The sequence below is a fragment of the Neoarius graeffei genome, chromosome 11 (genome assembly GCF_027579695.1).
Source record: "Neoarius graeffei isolate fNeoGra1 chromosome 11, fNeoGra1.pri, whole genome shotgun sequence".
In the NCBI taxonomy this organism is placed as follows: Eukaryota; Metazoa; Chordata; class Actinopteri; order Siluriformes; family Ariidae; genus Neoarius; species Neoarius graeffei.
In genome coordinates this window covers 12,928,209-12,953,512 of record NC_083579.1, presented here as the reverse complement: position 1 = coordinate 12,953,512, position 25,304 = coordinate 12,928,209, and the positions used below count along the sequence as shown (strand labels likewise).

The 25,304-nt window shown below is 41.3% G+C and overlaps 1 protein-coding gene across 5 annotated transcripts in view; it reads left to right on the top strand.

Moving 5' to 3' along the window:
- The window catches only part of b3gnt2b (UDP-GlcNAc:betaGal beta-1,3-N-acetylglucosaminyltransferase 2b), a 109,270-nt gene that overhangs the window by 56,060 nt on the left and 27,906 nt on the right, over positions 1-25,304 (top strand). For 2 of the 5 annotated variants that reach the window (XM_060933442.1, XM_060933437.1), the window contains exon 2: positions 2,527-2,628. The exons of the other annotated variants lie outside the window; for them this stretch is intronic. The gene's annotated coding sequence lies outside the window, so the exon portion shown is untranslated. The remainder of the gene's footprint in view (positions 1-2,526; positions 2,629-25,304) is intronic. 5 annotated transcript variants of the gene reach the window in all.

Here is a 25,304-nt window from a genome sequence, read left to right as displayed (position 1 = left end):
TAATTTATTCAATCACATCTTTTCAGATTTTTTTTTAATACAGACAAAAGTCCACTTTTTTCCCATTTTGATTTCTAAATATAAAGGAGTGGCTCTTTCTATGATAAGGGGTTACAAATTCCTTATGCCACGTTTGTGGTTGTGTAGCATGAGTGAGATTAAATAGAAATAAAAACCAAATATATTTTTGTGGTTATTGTAAGTCTCTTAGATAGTATTGATAAAATATGCAAGGTATCTTGTTGGATTTATTTATTTATTTATTTTTTTTAATGAATCCGTGTCTTCGTCAAATAATGCGGTGTTTTGGAGACCCGTTTTGTGACACAATTGGCATTGGTGTTTCAATCCAATGTCACTCTAATGAGAGAGAATTTTACACCTAGTGTACTGATGGAAAGGCTTAAACTTGAAGTTAAATACAAAAATATTTTCATTGTAACTCTTCCCAAATCCACGTGAGTGCCGATCAAAAATCACGTCACGTGCATAACGTCTTCTGCCCATCTAAGCTACGATCGTTCGGATGGTGTTTTAGGGCGTATTCACACCTACGTTGTTTGGTCTGGACCAAACGAACCAAATTTCCCTTGGTCCGGACCTTTTGGGTTGGTCTGAATACAAACCACCGAACTCTGGTCCAGACCGAGACCGAGCTGCAAGGTCGGACTCGGTCCAGACCAAAGGAACTCTGGTGCGGACCTTTTGGAGGTGTGAAAGCAGACCGGACCTAATACGACAGTTTTGCTTTTTTGTACCTCGGGAGCTTCCGTCGTTTGTCGAGCATTATGGGAAACAGAGTCTTGACACTCCACCGCAAAGTGCAAACACTGTTTCGGTTGTCAAGGGAACCTTACAACAGTCGTTCAGTCATTCAGACCAGTGGTAGGCTAGACTACAGAGTACAAAAAATGAGTAGGGGGCAACTGTGGGCCGAGGAAGAAACGCGTACCCTTGTGGATATATGGGCAGATGTCCACATATCTGAGCTTTTGGAGAGAACACACAAAAATGCTGACGTGTTTGCTGTATTCAGTGAGAAAATGAAGGAGAAGGGGTTCACGCGCTCCCCAGAACAATGTCGGCTAAAAGTGAAGAAACTCCGTCAGACCTACATTAAAATCAGGGACATTCTTTCAAAAAGTGGCGGTACTAGCGACGCAAAAAAGACATTCATCTATTACGATGGATAAGGCGAATATCCCAACACATACCTCCTCCGTCTTGCGTGAAGAGCCAGAACTGTCACAACATGATGTGCGCTCATCAGCGCTATCCTCCGTAGCCGCCTTGCCCTTTGAAGTCGTCGTTGATAAATTACTTGTACAACAGCATAGTAATCGCACAATTGTGAAAACAGTAAAAACTGGAAAAAACATATATAGCTTTGATGACATTAAAAAGAATAACAGCACGGAAAGCCTCCATGACTACTTTTGAACTTAACGCTTTGCGCGCGTGTCGTCTCTGACCAATAGCTGAACGACCTCTGGGCGCGTGGCTTTGTTGACAGATTTTGGTCCGCTTACTAAAATGTACAGTGTGAAAGCGAACCGCACCAAAATGAAAAAATAAAAAAAACATTTGGTTCGGACCAAAGCAAGTGAACTATCGAACTATCCTGGTCTGAGTACACCCTTAAAAGGCTATTTTTAAAATTAAATAAAAGCCAAGTGTATGTGTGTTCAATAGATATAAATCTGACCGCTATGGAGGGGTGGTTATTTATTTATTTTTCTTGCAAAAAAAAAAAGAAAAATTCTGATAAATTTCTTTTATTTGCATTTAAATGTACGGTCGTAATTTATGCATTTTTTTTTTTTTTTTTTCCTGCATGATATTTGAAATTTTCTTTCTCTATTAAGAAGAGTTCCTATATTATTTCCCTATAAGAAACCGTGACTGACTATTTTTGTAAATCTTTTGGCTGTGTCTATACCAGGGTACTGTAACTATTAATTATAACCCATATTTAAAACTCTCCTTGTGGTTTTAAAGTTTGAGTGGGATGTTAAAGTAGTAACCCCTTATCATAGAAAGAGCCGAGTCTTTTTTTTTTTTTTCCTTCAGTCGGTTCAAATTTTCCTCAAAATAGTCTGCGAATTGAATCAAATCATGAGTATACCATATATACCCCCTCTGTTTATGACTAAAGCTAATTACCAGTCGAATTTGATGTGTAGCTTAGCACTGGTGCCGTTTTTCATGTCTACAAATGATGAGCTGCTTATACTTGGGTGAAGGCTTCGATATTACACAGCAAGTCATAAGAATAATTTATGACTTGCTATAGAACATGAACCCAAAGCTCAGCTGATGATACTGGTCAAGTATCTCACTCAAAGGCCCAACAGCAGCTCTCAGACAGTCCCGCGATTAAAATCTTCAACATTTGCAAACCAAAACAAAATCAACAGGAAGCTATACATCAACCACAGACGTCATTCTGCAACTCTTTCTTCCGACAATCAATGACACGCTTTTTCTCCCCCCCCCCCCCCCCCCCCCCAATGACGCATTCTGCAGTGATGGGTCATGTTCCTAGGTGTGCTGCTTGATGTCCTCCACATGCCGTATTCAGTCCCATGACCTCATACTTGAAGCTTGGGAAGCTGCATCGTGTTTGACGTAAGTTTGATAACTTTGTCATTGGCACATGGCTCCATCTCGGTGTTAAACTGATATGAAAGCGTGGATAAGTTTTGTGTATTTAAATGCAAGATATTTGTCTAAACAACCACAAGAACAACTGTTCAGGCTTCATGCAGTTGATGATTTCAAGGATGTTTAAATTTTGACAATCAAGGACCTTGAAGAGATGGCTAAAATTTAACCCTTTGGGGTCTACCTGCAGACTTTGCAGAACATTGCACTCTTTTTGTCATGCAGTAACCGGGGAAATTCTTGCACCCAAGCATCCTTAAAGCTTCTCGCTCTTGTCTCTTCATATTGCTTCTTTTTTTGCTTCCTCTCCTCCTCAGATTTCCTCCTAATTTTTGCGGGGGGTGGTTAATTTCTGAATTGAACCACGTCTGCAAGAAGGACATGTTGTATCATGTGACTCAGCCCCTTCTAACAGCGCATTTGATTGGCTGTATTTGCAGGTGGACCAATCAAATTGCTCCTACAAAAACGAGGTCGGCCAGCAAAAAAACGTGCTCATCTTTTGATCACGTAGTACGCATAGTACACTCGCGCATAGCCTAGGTCACTCAATGATTTGATGGCCTTGGATCTAGGCTTTGTCGGTGGGTAATGTGACGCGAAATGCTGGGTTTTGATTGGCTACAATTATATGCTTCTTGTCCAACTAACCAATCAGAAGAGGGCGACCCCCAGTTTTTATTAATAAGGTTGGGATTCCCCTGGTCAACGTGCCTCACACCCAGAAGCGATGTTTAGGCACCGGTGTCTTCACCCGGTCCTTTTTCACTCCGATTTCTGGCTGTTCAATGCATATTTCATAAATAAATATTTAGTTTATTTATTAGGTAGATGTATTTTCCAAATTCCTGCCTGTTGTGTTCTGGCTGTCTCTCCATATTTTGGTCGCATTTTGAAGAAACACTGCTCTTTTTGCGGAGTATGTGGTGACTGTGTAAGAGTCTAGGTCCTGATGTCAGCGGATAAAGTGATGCTAAATCCTGGATTTTGATTGGCCACAATTGTATACTTCCTGTCCAACTAACCAATCAGAAGAGGGCAACCCCCGTTCTATAAATAATAAGGTCGGGATTCCCTCCTGGCGAGTAAAGTGACGCTAAATGTTGGGATTGGCACCTCCATCTACATAAACCGGTCATTTCTGCTCCGATTTCTGACTGTTTAACGCATATTTCATATAGAAATATTAGTTTATTAGGAACAATTTTGATGAAAATTTGTCTCAAAAGTTGGTGGCCAGACGGGCACCCATCTATAAAAAAAAAATTCCTTGCCCACCCAAAATGTTACGTGCCGCGGGCACACGGGAAAATCGGACCCTGTTTGGGGTCGAGAGCTTCGCCGGTGAAGCTCGACAAGTTTAGAATGAGTAGGTCATGTATTTAGATAAATATCTTCGAGTTTATCGTACAAGCATGATAAACATATTGACAAACTTTACACTTTCCTATATGCCCACTGCCAAATAATATTATAGCTCTTAAACGACCTAAATTAGATGAAACCTAAAACTTGTCACCTTACTCAGTCACACCAGAGTCGGAGCGCTGAGCGCGCCATTACGCATTCATAAAAGACTGTTCACATGGTAACAGCATGATGATCACTTTCACTCTCAGTTTCAATTGGTTTCTCTTTCACGGTGGGAACACCCACCGTAAGCAGGACAAAATCTGTCCCGTAGTTTAGGTTATTTGGAGGTAAAACTTGTTGCGAGATGGGACACGGATTTGATGCACTTCAGATGATTCAGGACAGCGATACAGTTCAATCTTGAGAACTGCAACACTGATGATGAGTGGCCTTTTTTTTTTTTTTGCTTCGACTCAATCCAGCCAAAAATCAATTCGAATAAGTGTAAATATTTCTTCTATTTATGAGCAGATCGGTTGATTGTGAGTACTGTAGTGCATGCACAGGAAAAACTACTGAGTGGTTTTCCAGAGTTAAAAGTATTTTCCTCAAAAATGGTTCATTTTGCTCTATTTTGAGTTTAGAGAGTAAAATTTGGAGTTGGAGTGGGAGCAAAATTAGAGTAATTGTGTAACAGAGTAGGTTGTGGCTCTGATCTGAGTAAAATAGTACAAGAGTTAATTTCAAGACACACTGAATAGTCTCAAATACCAAAATAAAGTCAAATACCAGATAAATGAAGATGTTGTAAAAAGCAGTTTTCGAACTGTGTTGGACTATGTGAAAAATCATGACCTTACCCATTGTGATGAACCATTTTGATCACTTGACCTGATGGGATTAAGAGTTGGCAGTGGAAGGGGTTTTCACTCTTCTCATTGAATGGAATGGATTTTTTTTATACACTTTTCATTGAATACCTCTCCCACTGCCAACCCTTTATCCCAAAACAATAGGACACAACTTTTTTGATGGCCAGTTAATTGTCCAAATCAGTGGAGCAGATTTAAGTTTTTGTGCTCGATACATTCTTAAGACTGAACAGAATCACCTCAAGTGACCAAAATGGTTTGACAGAATGGGTAAGGTCATGTTTTTTTTTCACACATTCCAACACAGTTCTAAAACTGCTTTTTACATTTTTTTTAAAGTGCAATCATGATATACGTACTACCTAGATACAGTGGGGCAAAAAGTATTTAGTCAGCCACCAATTGTGCAAGTTCTTCCACTTAAAAAGATGAGAGAGGCCTGTAATTTTCATCATAGGTACACCTCAACTATGAGAGACAGAATGGGGGGAAAGAATCCAGGAAATCACATTGTAGGATTTTTAATGAATTAATTGGTAAATTCCTCAGTAAAATAAGTATTTGGTCACCTACAAACAAAGATTTCTGGCTTTCACAGACCTATAACTTCTTTAAGAGGCTCCTCTGTCCTCCACTCGTCACCTGTTTGACCTCGTTATCAGTATAAAAGACACCTGTCCACAACCTCAAACAGTCACACTCCAAACTCCACTATGGCCAAGACCAAAGAGCTGTCAAAGGACACCAGAAACAAAACTGTAGACCTGCACCAGGCTGGGAAGACTGAATCTGCAATAGGTAAGCAGCTTGGTGTGAAGAAATCAACTGTGGGAGCAATTATTAGAAAATGGAAGACATACAAGACCACTGATGATCTCCCTCGATCTGGGGCTCCATGCAAGATCTCACCCCGTGGGGTCAAAATGATCACAAGAACGGTGAGCAAAAATCCCAGAACCACACGGGGGGACCTAGTGAATGACCTGCGGAGAGCTGGAACCAAAGTAACAAAGGCTACCATCAGTAACACACTACGCCGCCAGGGACTCAAATCCTGCAGTGCCAGATGTGTCCCCCTGCTTAAGCTAGTACATGTCCAGGCCCGTCTGAAGTTTGCTAGAGAGCATTTGGATGATCCAGAAGAGGATTGGGAAAATGTCAGATGAAACCAAAATAGAACTTTTTGGTAAAAACTCAACTTGTGTTTGGAGGAGAAAGAATGCTGAGTTGGATCCAAAGAACATCATACCTACTGTGAAGCATGGGGGTGGAAACATCATGCTTTGGGGCTGTTTTTCTGCAAAGGGACCAGGACGACTGATCCGTGTAAAGGAAAGAATGAATGGGGCCATGTATCGTGAGATTTTGAGTGAAAACCTCCTTCCATCAGCAAGGGCATTGAAGATGAAACATGGCTGGGTCTTTCAGCATGACAATGATCCCAAACACACCACCCGGGCAACGAAGGAGTGGTTTCATAAGAAGCATTTCAAGGTCCTGGAGTGGCCTAGCCAGTCTCCAGATCTCAACCCCATAGAAAATCTTTGGAGGGAGTTGAAAGTCCGTGTTGCCCAGCGACAGCCCCAAAACATCACTGAGAGAACCTTGTGAAGACTTGCAGAAAACGTTTGACCTCTGTCATTGCCAACAAAGGGTATATAACAAAGTATTGAGATGAACTTTTGTTATTGAACAAATACTTATTTTCCACCATAATTTGCAAATAAATTCTTTAAAAATCAGACAATGTGATTTTCTGGATTTTTTTTTTCTCATTTTGTCTCTCATAGTTGAGGTATACCTATGATGAAAATTACAGGCCTCTCTCATCTTTTTAAGTGGGAGAACTTGCACAATTGGTGGCTGACTAAATACTTTTTTGCCCCACTGTATTATTGTAGCTGAACTTGTGCTGAATACAAAAAGTCATATGACTTTGAAAATACTGCTTCGATCTGTTGAAATTGACGACAAAATCGGAGCATACCAGAATCATTAGAGCACCAGAAAATACCCTCGGACCCCAGAGGGTTAACTTGAAAATACCTAATGTCATATCATGACTTTTTTGCAAGGGATGATGCACACAAGCAGTGAGGATTATATTGTCAGGCTTGGTGAAGTTGGCTGGTTTTCATGCTGAAACTGTGTGACTGGAACTCCTTGCACAAAGATACTGATAATTATGAAGAATCCATGAAAGTAATTCATAAAAGCTTCCCCTCTGTGATGTTTGGTTGAAAAACTACGGGAGGTTATTTTTCTTTTAGAAGCTTTTTATGTTTGTTATATTTCTTGAAATTCTCTTTACATCATGATGGCAATAAGTCATGCTCTGACAATAAAAAGAAAATCCATTATCCGTGGCAGTCACAGGGCTGTAAAAAGCCCACCCAGTCATTTCGTTCAGTCTAAATGAAATGATTGGCTGGCCTATCCGCCCAAACTCTGCCTGTGTACTCTTTTTGGATATGTCCAGAGTCTTCCACAAGGTTAGGCGGACATGTATTAGACGTATCGCTAAAGCTAGTTAGCTGTGAGTACCAATCTTAGCCGTGTTCGTTGTCTATGCTCATTATGATGATGATCGGTGTTTTCTTGCATGGGAATGAGACATGAGATAGTTGGATATGACAATGCGCTACACTCCTCCTACAATTTTTTTTCTCTCTCCCCTCTCTCATTGGCTTGTCCTTCAGCGGTAGTCGGGCAGTGCGTGTTCATGTGCTTTTGGAGTGGCTTTGGCTTTAGGGTTAGGATTTTTTTTTTTTTTCATAGGATTTTTCACCATTTTTGGTCACACGTGATCTTATGACTTGGAGAAGAACCTTAACTTGTATGGATTTGTTTGTTACACTTTGTTTTGAACAGTAAACCAATCTGTGGTGGGTTTCCCAAAAGCCTCTTAACGCTAAGGGCATCTTAACTAGGAGAGTGAGTGTTCATTGTGCTGCTCGCATGACCATTTACTGATTATCTTTGTGCTATGATATTTTTGGGAAACTTGGCACTGGTTCGTTAGATTTTATCTGAGTTTTTGCATGTTTATTTAAATAAGGAAGACAAAAATCTCAGGATTCCTGGACTCCCTGCAAACCTATCAAATATTCCACAAGGTAAAAGGTAAACTGCCTTTCAGATTTAGTGGACCGAAAGATACTGAATTCAAATTACAGACTTCCAATTTTATTTTATTCTTCTCTCCCTAATAGAACAATTAACAAATTTAGGGCCACATGGCCCTAAATTCGCCGCTATTTTTTCCTGCTTCACCATGACCCAATTCAAGATACTACGTCATGCATCACGTGGTGGGCTTTCCCCAGTCGTGCAAAGCATTGTGGGATGCAAATTTTAAACCAGGAGAGAAAAATGGAGGATGCGAGTGTGCGAATGAAACGTGAAAGACCGACTACAGTAATGGAAAGTGAAAAGAAAAGATGCTGTATTGCGAAGGAAAGGTAGCACAGGACCAAACTTGTAAATATTGGCAATCAAAGGTAAACTATGCACTTCCTCCATTTGCTTGACTGCACAAACCGGGCAGTCTCCCACACGTTATTTACTATGGAATCCCTCAGATTAGATATGTTCCCAGTCATAGAATTGCCTGATATTTTGTGAGCTATTAGAGAAATAAACATACATGATTATGACCAAGTTTCAGCAAGAACTAAATTTTATCGATTTTATTAAATTGAAAGGCAGTCTTCCTTTAAGTTATCAGAAACGAATGTTTCTTTTTCACTTTATGTCCTGCATGCCGTTCTCAGTGAATGTTGGCACGATTCTATCCAGTCAGTTGATATCCAAGGATTAGAAAGTTGTGTCATGTGTAAGACTGAGGCCCTGTCCACACGGCAACGGATTCAGGTGACTCCGATACAATTGCTTATCGTTTAGGCCTGGCGTCCACACGGCACCGGCGTTTTGGGTGCCCAAAACGCAATCTTTTTGAGAACGGGTTCCAGAGTGGAAAGATCTGGCAACGTTGCCGTTGTGAAGTCGTCTGGATGAGTAAAACAGATTTGTTTACGATGACATCACAACCACATGACTGTGAGTGCTTCACGCCGGGTAGAAGTGTAACGAATATCACCAGGAAAAAGCCTTACAGAGCACTAGTGAGAGTGAAACACGAGCTTGGATATTATTATTATTATTATTATTATTATGTTCAGTGTTACTTCACAGTAGTAATGCAAGAAGCAGAATAGTGACAGTAATAGTGAAGCAAAAACATGCAATTGTACAAACACTGCAGCTCTACAGCAAAATATTCATTTATGAAATGGTCTGATTCTTAACACCAGTAGTGCCAATGATCTCATTGCGATGCGATGCGAGTTGTCAACAAATCCTATAACTTGGTTCATGAAACGCGCTTGCAAAATATTTTCACTGTGAATATTTATTGTGTAATGGTGCAAAGTGAGAGAGAGAGAGAGAATAGCCCTTAGGGCAGAGTCAATCCCACCAGCAAAACTAGGGGGAAAAAAGTGATCTCACCTCTTCAGATGATGGTTTAAGTCCTAGAATACATTCCTCAAAAAAGCAAATTAATCCATCAACGTGTATATCATTCAATTTATTCCGGACCATTAAAGACGCCGCCTTCCGCGTACGTCATCCTCGCCGCCATATTGGAAAGGTCAAAGTGGAGAATAAAGATTAGCTGCGTTTAACTATACCAACAGGTTTACCGTCCAAACGAGATCACATGGGATTACCTTTCACAGGTGAGAAACAACAAATTAATCCATCAACGTGTAGTATTCAATTTATTCCGGACCATTAAAGACACCGCCTTCCGCATACGTCATCCTCGCCGCCATATTGGAAAGGTCAAAGCGGAGAATAAAGATTAGCTGCGTTTAACTGTACCAACAGATTTACCGTCCAAACGAGATCACATGGGATTACCTTTCACAGGTGAGACTGGAAAAATACTTTCCATTGTATTTGGTCATTATAATGTAATTTTCCGAACAGATTTTCCTGACTTTGTGGCTAATATGAAGTCTCGCGCATAATAGTTTATGCGCATGCGTCCTTACTACTTCTATTCCCATACGAAAAAGAACAGTAAAGAACTTATAAGAGTTTACCACTGTCTTAGTAGTAAATCCTTATAAATATAAGGATAAATCCTTATAAGGATTTATAAATATATATATGCCATGTATGATTTACTCCTGAAAGTGGCCCATTTTGCATTTTCCTCATACAATTTTTTTTATGAAAATCTAGTATGTATGAAGTGAACATTGTGCATGGTTTTTACAGATAATGTGTATGATGAATTACACCGTCTTTGTATGCTTCACGTAATGTTTGTAGTTTTAAATTATATTTTACAGTTTAAAATGTATATGCCTTTTATATCCATATAAAAGGCATATACATTTTAAACTGTAAAATATAATTTAAAACTACAAACATTACGTGAAGCATACAAAGACGGTGTAATTCATCATACACATTATCTGTAAAAACCATGCACAATGTTCACTTCATACATACTAGATTTTCATTAAAAATTTGTATGAGGAAAATGCAAAATGGGCCACTTTCAGGAGTAAATCATACATGGCATATATATTTATAAATCCTTATAAGGATTTACTACTAAGACAGTGGTAAACTCTTAAGTTCTTTACTGTTCTTTTTCGTATGGGTTGTTCTGGTGTCTCCGAAGGGACCGTCTTACAGTGCCCCTAGAGGTGTGGCATGTGTATTGCATCGTTTTCAGCAAGCGTTGCGTTGCCATATGGACCTGATATTTTACTGATCGTTGCCCATTTGGACGCGATATATTTTTAAATAACATCTCGTTGCCGTTGTCGTGTGGATGTAGCCTGAGTGACATGGTTGTTGACACAGTTGAAGTGGTGTGACTGTGTTCAATAGAAGGATGAACAGTTTCGTGATGAGTAGCCGTAAGATAATCTCAGTCTTGATCACTTCAGCGTTAAAGGTTATTCAGACTGCTCAGTGATAGAAGGTGCCAAAAATGCACATGTCGCTAACACTGGTTGTGTAAAGCAATAACACTATGTATTGGTCAGCCCACTTTGTGTCTGGTGCTTTGGTGTGGGTGAGCAGCTTGTTCAACCACTTCATCATGCCAGTCAGTCCGAGCAAACACAGTCGTGTTTGGTTTAAGGTTACTCACTGTCTTTCTCTTCACCTTTTTTGGGCATAATACATCAGTGTTATTAGGGGTGTTCACACGGCACATATTTGCATCAATGCTGCACCGATGTATTTTGTTGCAATATATCTTACACCGGTGTAAATTTTGTGGAGCATTCACACGTCACAAACCTGCTTACTAGAGAGAAGCGTGTTCGCACCGGTGCAGCCCCACTTGCGTTCACACGGCAGTTTTTGCGACCGTGGAATTTTTGCGGAAATGGAAATATGCGCATGCGTGAAAATGTACTTCCTTTTCCCGGTTGTCATGGCATCACCAAGCGTCGGGAAAACAACGTGGATGAAGACACCAGTGTTGCCAGATACTGCTGACATTTTCCAGCCCCAAATATGTTCAAATCCGCCAAAATGCACTTAAAACCACCCAATCTGGCAACACTGGAAGACACGCAGTTCTGTTGTTGATATTCGCCATTTTGGAAGCGCAAAATACCAGGATGTAAATTATGCAATGCCCGTATGTAATCAACTCTCCTCACGCGTAGCGAGTCTACCCCTGTAGCGTTCAGACGTCCCATTTTATATCGGTGCTGCCCCGCAAACTAGCATTTACTCCGGAGTAAATTTCTTAAACCACCTCCCGAGCAGGGTTAGGTTTGCACCGGTTTAAGCAGCTTTCAGGGGCTACACCGGTATAACTTTGTACCATGTGAATGTTCTACCGGGGCAGCCCCGGTGCTACACCGGAGTAAAAGTTGCCGTGTGAACACCCCTGTTGCTGCTGATCTGTGGTTAATCCAGTTGTAGTGCATTGTGCCCAAACAAGGTGACCAGTGGGAACAAAAGGTTGAAGTTTTTGTCTCATTTAACGATTTAAAAGGCTCTGATAGACCGCGGCTCTTGGTGACTTGCTCAAAAGCGCAAGGCATTGCACACTGATGGGGAGTGGAACGAACCTGCTCTCTAAACTTGTATAACAGCAGCTGTGACGTGAATATGAGAATCAGATTGAGTTCAAGACGGTGACTTTTGTATGCTGAAGAGGGTCTAAAACGTCACCAAGTCTAGCAACAAAGTCTCCAAGTTGGCAAAACTGAAGCAGCAGTTGGGCCCGGAAATGGGGATTGGCATCAGGCTTAACAAACAGATATTTGGACAGCATTCATTTTCAGTTACATTACATTAATGGCATTTAGCAGATGCTCTTATCCAGAGTAACGTATAACGTACCTGGAGCAGTTGGGGGTTAGGTGCCTTGCTCAAGGGCACTTCAGCCATTCCTGCTGGTCCAGGGAATCGAACCAGCAACCTTTTGGTCCCAAAGCTGCTTCTTTATCCATTAGGCCATGGCTTCTACCTGACTTCAACCAGGTTTTCTTAGTAAAAAAAAAAAAATTTAAATCTGCTAAGCCTGACTGCATAGCGCTAATGTTATTATAACAAAGGCTATTTCCCCTCAGTAACAGATGTTGGGAAGCAGTGGCACGTGTGTGTAGAATCAAATACATGGCATTCAAGGAATTTTAGCCCATGTTGCATCGAAAACGCTGGTGTTTCCATTCTTAATAAACGATTATTTTAAAGACATTGTCAGTCGTAATCTTTTTTTTTTTTTTTCATGAAATGAAGCCATGCTTTGGACCACTGCTACCTCTCTGACATGAGTACGACTTGTTGCAAGTTTCCAGCAGCACAGATGTGGTGTTTGAAGTCATGACATGAGTTTTTGCAGTGTGCGACTGTCAGAAAAACATGCCGGAATCAATAAAATTAATTGATGACTTGGAGGCACACGATTCCGAAGGTTCGGACGATTTGGAAGCAGTTCAAAACTGGAACCGGCTCTCGAGTCCCATTACTACTTGTAAACCACGAGTAAAGTCCAACCACGGAGCTCCAAAAGTGAAAACCAAAAAATTACAGAACATACAGTGTCTTGTAAAAGTGTTTGCCCTGTTTTTTTGTTTGGGGTTTAGGACCATTTGATTTACACATGGCTACAACTTTAAAGGTGAAAATTGTTCTTTTATTGTGACACACAATAAAGATGAAAAAACAGAAATCTGTAATGTGCATAGGTGCCCTCCACCCCCCAAGTCAATACTTTGTAGAGCCACCTTTTGCTGCAATTATAGCTGCAAGTATCTTGGGATATGTCCCTATTAGCTTAGTACATCTAGCCACTGGGATATTTGCCAATTCTTCAAGGCAAAACTGCTCCAACTCCTTCAAGTTAGATGGGTTGCGTTGGTGGACAGCAATCTTCAAGTTATGCCACAGATTCTCAATTGGATTGAGGTCTGGGCTTTGACTAGGCCATTCCAAGACATTTAAATGTTTCCCTTTAAACCACTCCAGTGTAGCTTTAGCAGTATGTTTAGGGTCATTGTCCTGCTGGAACGTGAACCTTCGTCCCAGTCTCAAACCTTTGGCTGACTCAAACCGGTTTTCCTCCAGAATTGCCGTGGATTTAGTGCCATCCATCTTTCCTTTAATCCTGACCAGCTTTCCTGTCCCTGCAGATGAAAAATATCCCCACAGCATGATGCTGCCACCCCCATGCTTCACTGTAGGAATGGTGTTCTCAGGGTGTTGGGTTTGCGCCACATACGGTATTTCCCATGATGGCCAAAAAGATCAGTTTTAGTCTCATTTGACCAGAGAATCTTCTTCCATGTGTTTGGGGAGTCTGCCACATGCTGTTGGGCAAACTCCAAATGTGTTTTCTTAAGCAATGGCTTTGTTTTGTTTTTTCTTTTTCTTTTCTTTTCCTTGGCCACTCTTCCATAAAGCCCCGCTCTGTGGAGTGTACGGCTTAAAGCGGTCCTATGGACAGATACTCCCATCTCCGCTGTGGATCTTTGCAGCTCCTTCCGTGTTATCTTTGGTGTCTTTGTTGCATCTCGGATTAATGCCCTCCTTGCCCGGTCTGAGAGTTTTGGTGGGCGGCCTTCTCTTGTCAGGTTTGTAGTGGTGCCATGTTCTGTCCGTTTTGCTATAATTGATTTAATGGTGCTCCCTGGGATATTCAAAGTTTTTGGGGAATTTTTTTTTTTAAATAACCCAACGCTGGTCTATACTTCTCCTCCACAACTTTTGTCTCTGACCTGTTTGGAGGCTCCTTGGTTCTCATGTTCCTTGCTTAGTAGTATTGCAGAGTCAGGGTCCTTCTAGAACAGGTTGATTTTTATACAGACATCATGTGACACTTTGGTTACACACACAGGTTGCTCTTGATCAACTACTTTATGTAACTTATGGAGTGAATCAGTTGGACCAGCTCTTATTTTAGGGGTTTCATACGAAAGGGGGTGAATACTTATGCACAGTCCAGATTTCTGTTTTTTTTTTTTCATCTTTATTATTATTATTTGTCCCAATAAAACAACAATGTGTACCTTTAAAGCGGTAGGCATGTTGTGTAAATCAAATGGTGCTAACCTTCCAAAAATCCATTTTAATTCCAGCTTGTAATGCAACAAAACAGGACAAATACCAAGGGGGATGAATACTTTTGCAAGACACTAAGATTTCATTCTGAGTGTCAGCCGTTATGCAAGCAGAATTTATTAGCATGTGACTATCTGATAATGTGATCAAAGCATGACACCCAGCATGACGTGATCAAATGTCTTGACTGTGTGTGTTCCCCCCCCCCCCCCCCCCAGCTGTTTGTTAAACTGGCTTATTGCTTAACATAATCTTTGCCTCCCCCAAAAAAAAAAATGCATTTCCATGTCATTTTGAGGATTTTATGGTTTCTAAGTGTCCGTTTGTTTTAGGCAGAAAAAACGTATTTTGGTCAGAATATAAAATCCCCCTTCCCCAAGAATTTAAATATCGGTCACATCTAATTAGGTATTCCCAAACCACCTCACCAATATCAAAACACAAAGAACCTGGATGTATCGAGGTTAAAGTTTGCCCTTTATTTATTTGATTGATTTTGCATATTGAGCCCTTCTGGAATCTCAGTATTACAGAGGGAAATTTTGCAAAAACTATTCGCATATTAACTATTATGAGATTGTCCAGGGGCGGCACGGTGGTGTAGTGGTTAGCGCTGTCGCCTCACGGCAAGAAGGTCCGGGTTCGAGCCCCGTGGCCGGCGAGGGCCTTTCTGTGCGGAGTTTGCATGTTCTCCCCGTGTCTGCGTGGGTTTCCTCCGGGTGCTCCGGTTTCCCCCACAGTCCAAAGACATGCAGGTTAGGTTAACTGGTGACTCTAAATTGAGCGTAGGTGTGAATGTGAGTGTGAATGGTTGTCTGTGTCTATGTGTCAGCCCTGTGATGACCTGGCGACTTGTCCAGGGTGTACCCCGCCTTTCGCCCGTAGTCAGCTGGGATAGGCTCCAGCTTGCCTGCGACCCTGTAGAACAGGATAAAGCGGCTAGAGGTAATCACTACGTTTACATGCACATAGATAGAATCGAATTTCTGCCGTTGCTCGACTGAAATCGAAGTTCAAAATGCCATGTATACACCTTAATTCGGCTGAAATTGAACCGAACTTGATTTCTCGGAATCGAGCTACACGACCTAGTTTATGCGATTTCTGCCGAGCTATTTTGCGCATGTATAACCCATCGAGCTAGTTGTCGAGCTACTTCCGGAAGTGACGAGTGACGAGACCACAAGCGGGAAACACAACAGCCTCGGTCGGCATGACAACGAATCATGACAACAGCATGAATCTTTTCTTTTTGTGGCATTGTTTGCACTGTTAAAATTTAGCTCACTTACTGTATCACCAAATACAGTTACTGTATCACCAAGTACAGCTGTTGCATAGCTGTGAATTGTGTACATAAACAAGTCATTGTATTTGTGTGTGTGTATGTATGTGTGTGTGTGTGTGTGTGTATATATATATATATATATATATATATATATATATATATATATATATATATATGTGTCCAACATCTGAAGAATGTCAATAAAAACAAAACAACTGAACTTTTTGTGTGTTTATTAAGACATTAGTTAAATTGTAAGCAAAAAAAAAATATTTTTTTGTAAGCAAAAAATGGACTTTAGAAAAATATTATTGTGCAAAATAAGTTGTCTTACAAAACAGTGGTCTGCGCCGGACAGTTTGTAGCCATAGTCTGTTAGAGCAAGCCTAACAGCTTGAACACGGAACTGCTAGTGTTGCCAGATTGGGTGTTTTAAGTGCATTTTAGCGGATTTGAACACGTTTTGGGCTGGGATACGTCAGCAGTATCTGGCAACACTATGCTCTTCATGACGACAACCGGAAGTGTACCAACACGATGGGGCGTGTAGCGCCACGTGTGGCTCGGGTGCACAATGCACCTTGCACAATAGCCCGATTTCACTTGTGCATGTAGGATTGGATTTCTCTGGCACCCCTGCTGGGACCCTTTGCTCGATTACCAACAGCAGCTCGATTTGGACGTGCGTGTAAACGTAGTCAGTGAGATGAGATTAGGGTTGCAAAGGGGTGGAAAATTTCCGGTAAATTTCCAGAAACTTTCCATGGAAACTTTAGTTAGGGAATTTTGGGAATTTTGCTTCCACACACTGGATGGCGTACGTGGCATTTTTCTGTTAAATAAGATGACAAAAAATGCAAATATGTAGATAGCAAGCTGAACTAATGGAAAGGTCTTCAAAACATTTAAAATTGATGAAATCTTGTGTAGTTACATAAAACCGTCTAGCAGGAGGCAGAAGAAACAGCATCACATTTTGCGGTAGCTAGCACCATGATAAGCTAACTTCTTTAATTAAATGGTGCTTGCTAGCTTACATTTAGCACATCTGGTTTACCAGTAAGCTAGCAATAGATTTTGATTTTGCTAGTTCAACTTTAACACCGTAGATCAAATATCATCTACCTCATATCATCAAAACGTACTTGACTGTATGTAGTCCTTTGGCTCAAATGGTTCAATAGTCTGTGTTGTGGGCTCAAAAAAGTTGCTTTAGTAGTTCAGAATTCTAGAAATCATTGTGCATGTGATGGAGGAATGCACAATGCATGTAGGGGGTGTGGCCTCAATAGCTCTACAGGAAGTAGTGTGCTATGTCCCTGTGATTGAGGAATAGCAAATTTATACTCAACTGTACTCACATCAAATCTGATAGTTTTAGCCAAGATTATGCTACAATATTTTTTTTCTACCAACTATATGTTCCCAACCTTCAACTTTTGATAATTCCCAGTTTATTCCCAATAATTCCTGTTAATTCCCATACCATGGGAATTAACAGGAATTACCATGGAAAGTTTCCAACTTTGAAAATTCCTGGAATTTTGCAACCCTAGATGAGATTGTCCAGCCAGACTGGCCATTCATGACTGACTTTTTTTTTTTTTTTTTTATAATTTTTCTACACATTCTTGTTTGTCAGCTTATAATTCACTTTTTAACTGCATTGTGGGTGTGTTTTTTTTTTTTTTATTTCTGAATATTACGTTAAAGTTTCTATAGTAACAACTTGCACAGGGATGTGTTTGGCAGATACACCACATAATCTAAAACTGCGAATAAACAGTAAAGTTGAGAAAAATTGAAACATGCTGCTGTTTAACAAGACGAAACTTTATACTCCTTGATATGGTGAAGGTTTTTTTTTTTTTTTGGTAAAGGGACGACGTGCGTCAGTGTGTTGTAACCATCGGTAACTTTTCCGCGATGGTTAAGTCTTCAGGTCAGACAAGCTTGTGGGTTATCTTGGTAATGTGACCAGCACTTTCTCTTTTTCTCTTTCTTTTTCTCTCTCCTGTGACGGAAAGTATGATTTTAGCTGTTAACATGAGAGCTTATGGGAACATGGTTTGTGGATGTTCCATGACATTAAAAGTAACTATAAATGGATAAGACGCATCCTGTATCTTATGATGATAACTGACAAATTGCTGTGGTGTAAGGGGAATAAAACACTTCAAATGGCAATAGTAACTCATAACATTAGTACACACACACGCACTGAGTCCCCACAAGGATGGTAAAATCGGACAGTTTTGACCTTGTGAGGACATTTGGCTGGTCCCCACAAGGAAATTACTGTTGTGTGGTTTGTTTTTTTTTAAAAGAAGAAAAAATAAATAAATAAGAGCCCAAAAGTGTTTTTTTCATTACTGAGGTTAGGGTTGGGTTTAGGTGCAGGCATAGCATTAATTAACGGCAATGGGAGGTCCTCACAAAGATGGTGAGACAAACGTACGTGTGTGGGGGGGTGCAAGTAAATGATAAAGAAATGAGTTCTTTAGAAGAGCAGTCATACATCACACCATCTGCAGAAACATGCTTACTGCGATGACAGCATTCATGACCCTGATAAAGGTTTGTTTTTGATCAGAGTGGTGAAGGCCCTGATCCTCCTGAGCGACTGCATGATGTCGTGTTGAGTTGATGCAGAACTGCATCGCCAGTTGACGACTGAGAATAAATTTCCCAACTCTGCATCAAGGTCGTATTTTTTTCTCTCGCGCGCGCATGCTCTCTCTTTATCATTGATATCTTGTTGGAAAGAAATCACCTTCAAGAATGTTCTCTCTTGCTCAGTAGACAAGATCTAGAATTTGAGACATTTTTCTAAGCAGTGAGGCGGTGTTCTGTCCTCACCAGGCCTGATCAGAATGTGCGTCAGCAGTCTCGGTAGCATCAGGTGTGTGCAAATACTGTATGTGTACACTGCGACAGGGTGCATGCAAATTCATCCAGCTCAAGTCATTCGTGCATAGATCCTCTACCTTCCGGTTCATTGAGCGATGAATGAATGAAATCAAATTTCACTATCCCTCTCAAGTGTTAGGAGATCGCAGGTTTAGTGTGTGACAGGACCCCAAGAGGACAAAACTGGCTGTTCTCTCTAGATGGGAGGCATGGTGTTGAGTTTCAAGTCAGTTGATTTTGTGTCATGCATTTTGTCGCAAAGCAGCTTTGCAGAAAGTTAAAGGCTTGAAACATATGAGCTAATTTTATCCTTATCCCTGATGAGCAAGGTTGTGGTGATGGTGAGGAAAATCTCCCTCAGATGACGTGAGGAAAGAGACTCGAACGGGAACCCATCCTCATCTGGGTGATAACAGATAGCATGATTTTATAAATAATTCACTTGCTTCTATAACTATATCCTATGGAGTCACAGGGTACAACTGTGCAACCAGGAAGTTCATTATAGTTTTAGCATGAAGTCAAGTTTATTTGTATAGCGCTTTTAACAATAAACATTGTCGCAAAGCAGCTTTACAGAATTCGAACGACTTAAAACATGAGCTAATTTTAAGCCTCGGTCACAACCGGCCATACGTGCTCCTACAGCCGGTCTACGTGCAAAGAAACGCACGGAGGGCGCGCGTGTGACGTGCTGATTTTCGACCCGTAGACTGGCCGCAGAGGTTCTTTGTCATGCCAAACAAACTCTCTGGGCGCTTACCTTTTTTTCAGGTTGCAAGACAAACTTACGGGCAACGTGCGTCTTTCTCCATGAGCAAAAAAAAAAACCGCAGCGATTTGGAAAACGCCAAAAATTGCACGGCCAAAAAATTGTACGTCCGGTTGTGACCTAGGCTTTATCCCTAATCTATCCCCAATGAGCATGCCTGTGGCTACAGTGGCAAGGAAAAACTCCCTCAGATGACATGAGGAAGAAACCTCGAGAGGAACCAGACTCGAAAGGGAACCCATCCTCATTTGGGCAACAACAGACATGACTATAACGTTAATAGTTTTAACATGAAGTCAGTTTCGTTGATGATATAAACTCTTCATTGATGGAAAATTTGAGTGCAAAACTGTTCATGACAACTGCAGTCCTAAAGGTAGCAAGTCAAGTGTAGTCCTCAGCCATAAAAGCATTACTATAAGTGTCCAGAGCATCCTCCAGGTGTGACTTTCAACTGTCCTCATGGGGCCGTCCTCCACAGGAGCGATGCGGTGAGACTCCAACCAGACACAGGGCACCAGGATGGATCAGGCAGGTCCGAGGAGCAGAAGAGGTCAGGATCTCGATCGCAGGATTGACATGTAACTCAGAGGGACAGAGTTTTTTTTGGGGGGGGGAGAGAAAAAAAAAAACACAGGTTGTTAGGTATGCCCAATGTCACATGAATAAATAGGAACAGTATACATATTGCATTGAGTACAAGCAGGGACTCCGGCAACTAACTATGACAGCCAGAAGGTAACACAGGCATGAGGGAGCCTCGGGACATAAAGCAGCAGCCACTACACCGTCAACAAACTCGAGTGAGCAAGCGAGTGGGGGACTGACAGCATCCATACATCCCAGTTTACCAAAACACTCTGTCTGAGGACCCTCCAGATCTACACCTTTATCTCATAAACACCATTAACAAAAGGCTTGACTAAACAGATATGTTTTCAGCCTAGACTTAAACGCTGAGACTGTGTCTGATTCCCGAACATTACTTGGAAGGCTGTTCCATAACTGTAGGGCTTTGTAAGAAAAGGCTCTGCCCCCTGATGTAGCCTTCACTATACGAGGTACCAGCAGATAGCCTGCACCTTTTGATCTAAGTAGGCGTGGCGGGTCCTAAAGGACCAGAAGTTCACTCAGGTACTGTGGTGCGAGACCATTCAGTACTTTAAAGGTCAATAGTAGTATTTTATAATCAATACGAAATTTGATTGGGAGCCAGTGCAATGTGGATAAGGCAGGGGTGATGTGGTCATATTTTCTAGTTCTAGTCAGGACTCTTGCTGCTGCATTTTGAACTAACTGGAGCTTGTTTATGCACTTATTGGAACATCCAGACAGTAAGGCATTACAATAATCCAATCTGGAGGTAACGAAAGCATGAACTAGTTTTTCCGCGGCACCAGCTTACCCGCGACCCTGTAGAAGGATAAAGCGGCTAGAGATAATGAGATGAGATGAGATGAGATGTAGTGACATTTAAATTTCTTATCTTGGTAATATTTCTGAGATGAAAGAAAGCTATCCGGGTGATGTTATCAATGTGAGTTTCGAATGAAAGACTGGGGTCAGTGATCACTCCGAGGTCTTTTACTGCTGCACGTGAAGAAACAGAAAGGCCATCCAGAGTTGCTGTGTAATCAGAAAACTAACTTCTAGCTGCATGTGGTCCGAGTATAAGTACTTCAGTCTTGTCAGAGTTAAGCAGAAGGAAGTTAATAAGCATCCAGTGTCTAATGTCCTTCACACATTCCTCAATTCTATTAAGCTGGTGTCTCTCATCAGGTTTTGCAGAAACGTACAACTGTGTGTCATCAGCATAACAGTGGAAACTAATACAATGTTTACGAATATTATCACCCAGAGGTAACATGTATAAAGAAAAAAGTAGTGGACCCAAGACAGAACCTTGTGGAACACCAAACTTTATCTCAGTATGTCTAGAAAAATCACTATTTACATCGACATACTGATGGCGATCAGGTAAATAAGATGTGAGCCGGGAGAGGGCCATTCCCATAAGTCCCACAACATTTTCTAGTCTATCCAGAAGAATGGAATGATCAATGGTATTAAATGCTGCACTGAGGTCAAGCAACACAAGCAGTGAGACACGGCCCTGATCAGATGCCAACAGTAGGTCATTTACTACTTTAACCAGTGCTGTCTGTGTGCTATGATGAGGTCTAAATCCTGACTGATACATTTCATGGATGTTATTCCTATGTAAATATGAGCATAATTGCTGTGCCACAGCTTTTTCAAGGATCTTGGAGATAAAGGGGAAGTTTGATATTGGCTGATAATTGGACAGCTGACAGGGATCATGGTCAGGTTTTTTAATCAGGGGTTTGATAACTGCTAGTTTAAAGGATTTGGGTACATAGCCACTCGTAAGAGAATAATTTATTATTTTTAGAAGCGGTTAAATTACTTCAGGTGTTATCTGTTTGAATAGATGTGCAGGTAAGGGATCTAGTACACAAGTTGAGGCTTTTGATGCCGAGCTTTAAAGTAATTCAGTTTCTCTAAGGGGAGTAAAACATTCTAATGGTTGATCTGATACAGTTATATTGTTAATTACAGGGTCACTTGCATTGTCTGACCTTAAATTAGTGGTTTGAATGTTTTTGTCGGATATTCTCAATTTTGTGATTAAAAAAATTAATGAAGTCATTGCTATTACATACTGCAGGCGTGCATGTGTCTATAGTGGACTTATTCCTGGTTAATTGTACTACAGTATTAAATAGGAATCTAGGATTATTTTTGTCATCTTCTGTTAGGGAGGAGAGATATGTTGATCTAGCAGCACTGAGAGCTTTTCTGTACTTCAGGAAGCTCTCCTTCCACGCTAATTTGAACACTACCAATTTTGTTTGACACCATTTACGTTCCAGTTTTCGAGTGGTCTGTTTTAAAGTGCGAGCATCATCATGATACCAGGGTGCTAATTTTTTGTCTCTGACCATTTTCCATTTAAGAGGAGCTACATTATCTAAAGTATAGCGGAACGTTGACTCTCAGCATTCAGTTGCCTGATCAAGTTCTGCAGGGGCTGACAGTGACCCAATCAAAGTTGATAACTCTGGGAGATCATTTATAAAGCTCTGTGCAGTAGTTGACGTGACTGTACGTTTAATACAGTAGTGTGGTGAGGTGCATATATTATTACTCAGACATAGTTTGAATGAGATGAGATAATGATCTGAGAACTTCAGACTGTGGAAGTATGACTATATTTTCTACATTTAACCCAAATGTTAGTATTAGATCGAGGGTGTGACCACCATTATGAGTTGGTCCTATGACATTCTGATTAATCCGTACTGAATCTAAAATGGAGACGCACGCTGTTTTCAAAGGGTCTTCTGGGTTATCGAAGTGCATATTAAAATCTCCGACAACTAAAGTTTTGTCTAAGGAAATAACCAGATCTGAGAGAAAATCTGCAAATTCAGAAAGAAACTCAGAATATGGCCCCGGGGGCCTGTAAATAAGTAATGGAATTAACTGGGTAGACCTATTTTTCGAGGCTACATACATTGAGTATGAAGAACTTCAAATTTATTAAATTTATAACCGGGTTTTTATGTTACACCTAGATAATCATTATAAATAACCGCGACGCCTCCTCCTCTGCCAGTTTGACGAGGCTGGTGTATATAACTGCTTCCAGGAGGACTAGTTTATAATGCTTTGGCTTAATCCATGTTTCAGTTAAACAAAGTACATTAAACTCCTGATCAGTAATGAGTTCATTAACCATTAGCACTTTAGATGTAAGAGATCTAATATTTAATAGCCCCACCTTTTTGATCAAAGGTGCTGGCAGCGGCTGTACGGTCAGTATGATCTAATTTTATATCGATTAGGTTACTGGAACACACTCTTTTGAATATTTCAACTTTTTTGTTGAGCTCAGGGAACAGACACGGTCTCGATGTAGTGGGCCCTGAGTGACGACTCTGTGCAGCTAGCAGTCGGTCGGTTTAGCCTGTTTGTCTGCTCCCTGGCCTTGGCTCTGGATTGTCAGAAATTAACTAGGTCTGTTCTGAGACTATGAGCTATGCTGCAGGAAATGAGAGCAGCACCTTCCTGAGTGGGATGGATACTGTCCCACCCTAACAGGGCAGCAGTGCCCTCAAAATTAGCTCAATTATCTATAAAGCTCACACTATTTTCAGAGCACCACCTGGACAATCAGCAGTTCAACGACTATAACCTGCTGTAAGCTACACCGCACTGGGATGGGGCTAGAGCATACTACAGCATCAGACATCGCCTTCGCTAATTTAAGCACCTCTACAAAGTTACTCTTGGTAACCTCAGACTGATGAAGGTGTATATCATTAGCTTCTGCATGGATAACTATCTTTGAGAACCTGTGCTTGCCTAGGACCCTAAAATTGCCTGCTATGTCCAGCACCCTGGCTCCTGGTCTACACCTGACTAAAGCTGCTGGTGCTCCTAAAGGCTGAGCTAATTTCACGTGCTGTATGATAGAGTCCCCTATAACCAGAGCTCTTTCAGGTTTCTCAGTGGGTGCATCACTAAGGAGAGCAAACCTGTTCGACACGTGACACAGAGAGGAGTGGTATTCCCATGGGCGAGCCTCAGCAGCAGTTTTGGCTCTACGCTTATGCCGCCAAGTCGTCACCCATTCGCCCCGCTGTAAGGGCTCTAATGCCGAAGTTGGGAGATTACTAACTCCACCTAGGGCATCCAGACTTTCACTTCCAGAAACTACACTGTTCTCATTCTCACTGACCTTCTCTCAAGCCTGGATATGCGCTTCTAACACTATAATCTTCTCTGTCAGAGAGCTAACTAATCTGCACTTATCACAAATAAAGCTATCACTTGCAACGGAGGAAGAATGACTAAACATCCTGCACTCAGCACACTGAACAGGCTAAAGGTGTGCCATGATGAAAGGATTCACGTACCTTAATTGAAGATCTGTTGATATTAAAGCAGATCCGATGCGGATGGCCTCCGCTTATGGTCTTTACGCAGGAGGAGAAAAAAAAAAGCTTCCGGTCTCAGCGTTCTTCCGAAAAAAGAAAGCGAGGAAAAAAAAACGGAAAAGGAAAGCAAAAGTGGGAAGTACAAAAAGGAAAGCGACAGTGCAATAAAAATGAAGAGGATACTGGAAAATTTTGTAGAAACACTTTTTTTAAAATTAGTAGTTAACGCCAACACTCGCGGAAAAAAGACTCATCGCAAACAACTCGGGAACCAGGAAGTGCATAGCACAGAATTCACATGCGCAACCCAATCCTAATGAAGTCTACTTTGTTGAAGTTATGAACTGTTCATTGATGGTGACTCGAGTGCAAAACTATTCGACAACTGCAGTCTTGGTCATCGTAGCAAAACTAAGTCAAAACATGGCTCTGGACGGTGTGTCTTTTTGATTGGTGTTCCTCGCTCACAATGACACTAGCCAGTCATGAGCATCTGTGAGCTCATGTTTGCAGAAGAGGACAGATGGTACTTTGTTTCATGCTGCCCAGTCATGCAACAGTTTGTCAAGATTGGGTCTCGGAGGAAGCATGCGATGGCCTTCACACTCCCCTGGTCGTATGCTAGAACATGGGGAAAGAAATGCAGGGCAAATCCAAACTTTGCAGTACCACTGTATATAAATCACAGTGACTACGTTTACATGCACATCCAAATCGAGCTGCTGTCGGTAATCAAGCTGAAGGTCCCAGCAGGGTGCCAGAGAAATCCAATCCTACATGCACACAACTGAAATCGGGCTATTGTGTGAGGTGCATTGTGCACCCGAGCCACAGGTGGCGCATGTTGGTACACTTCCGGTTGTCGTCATGAAGAA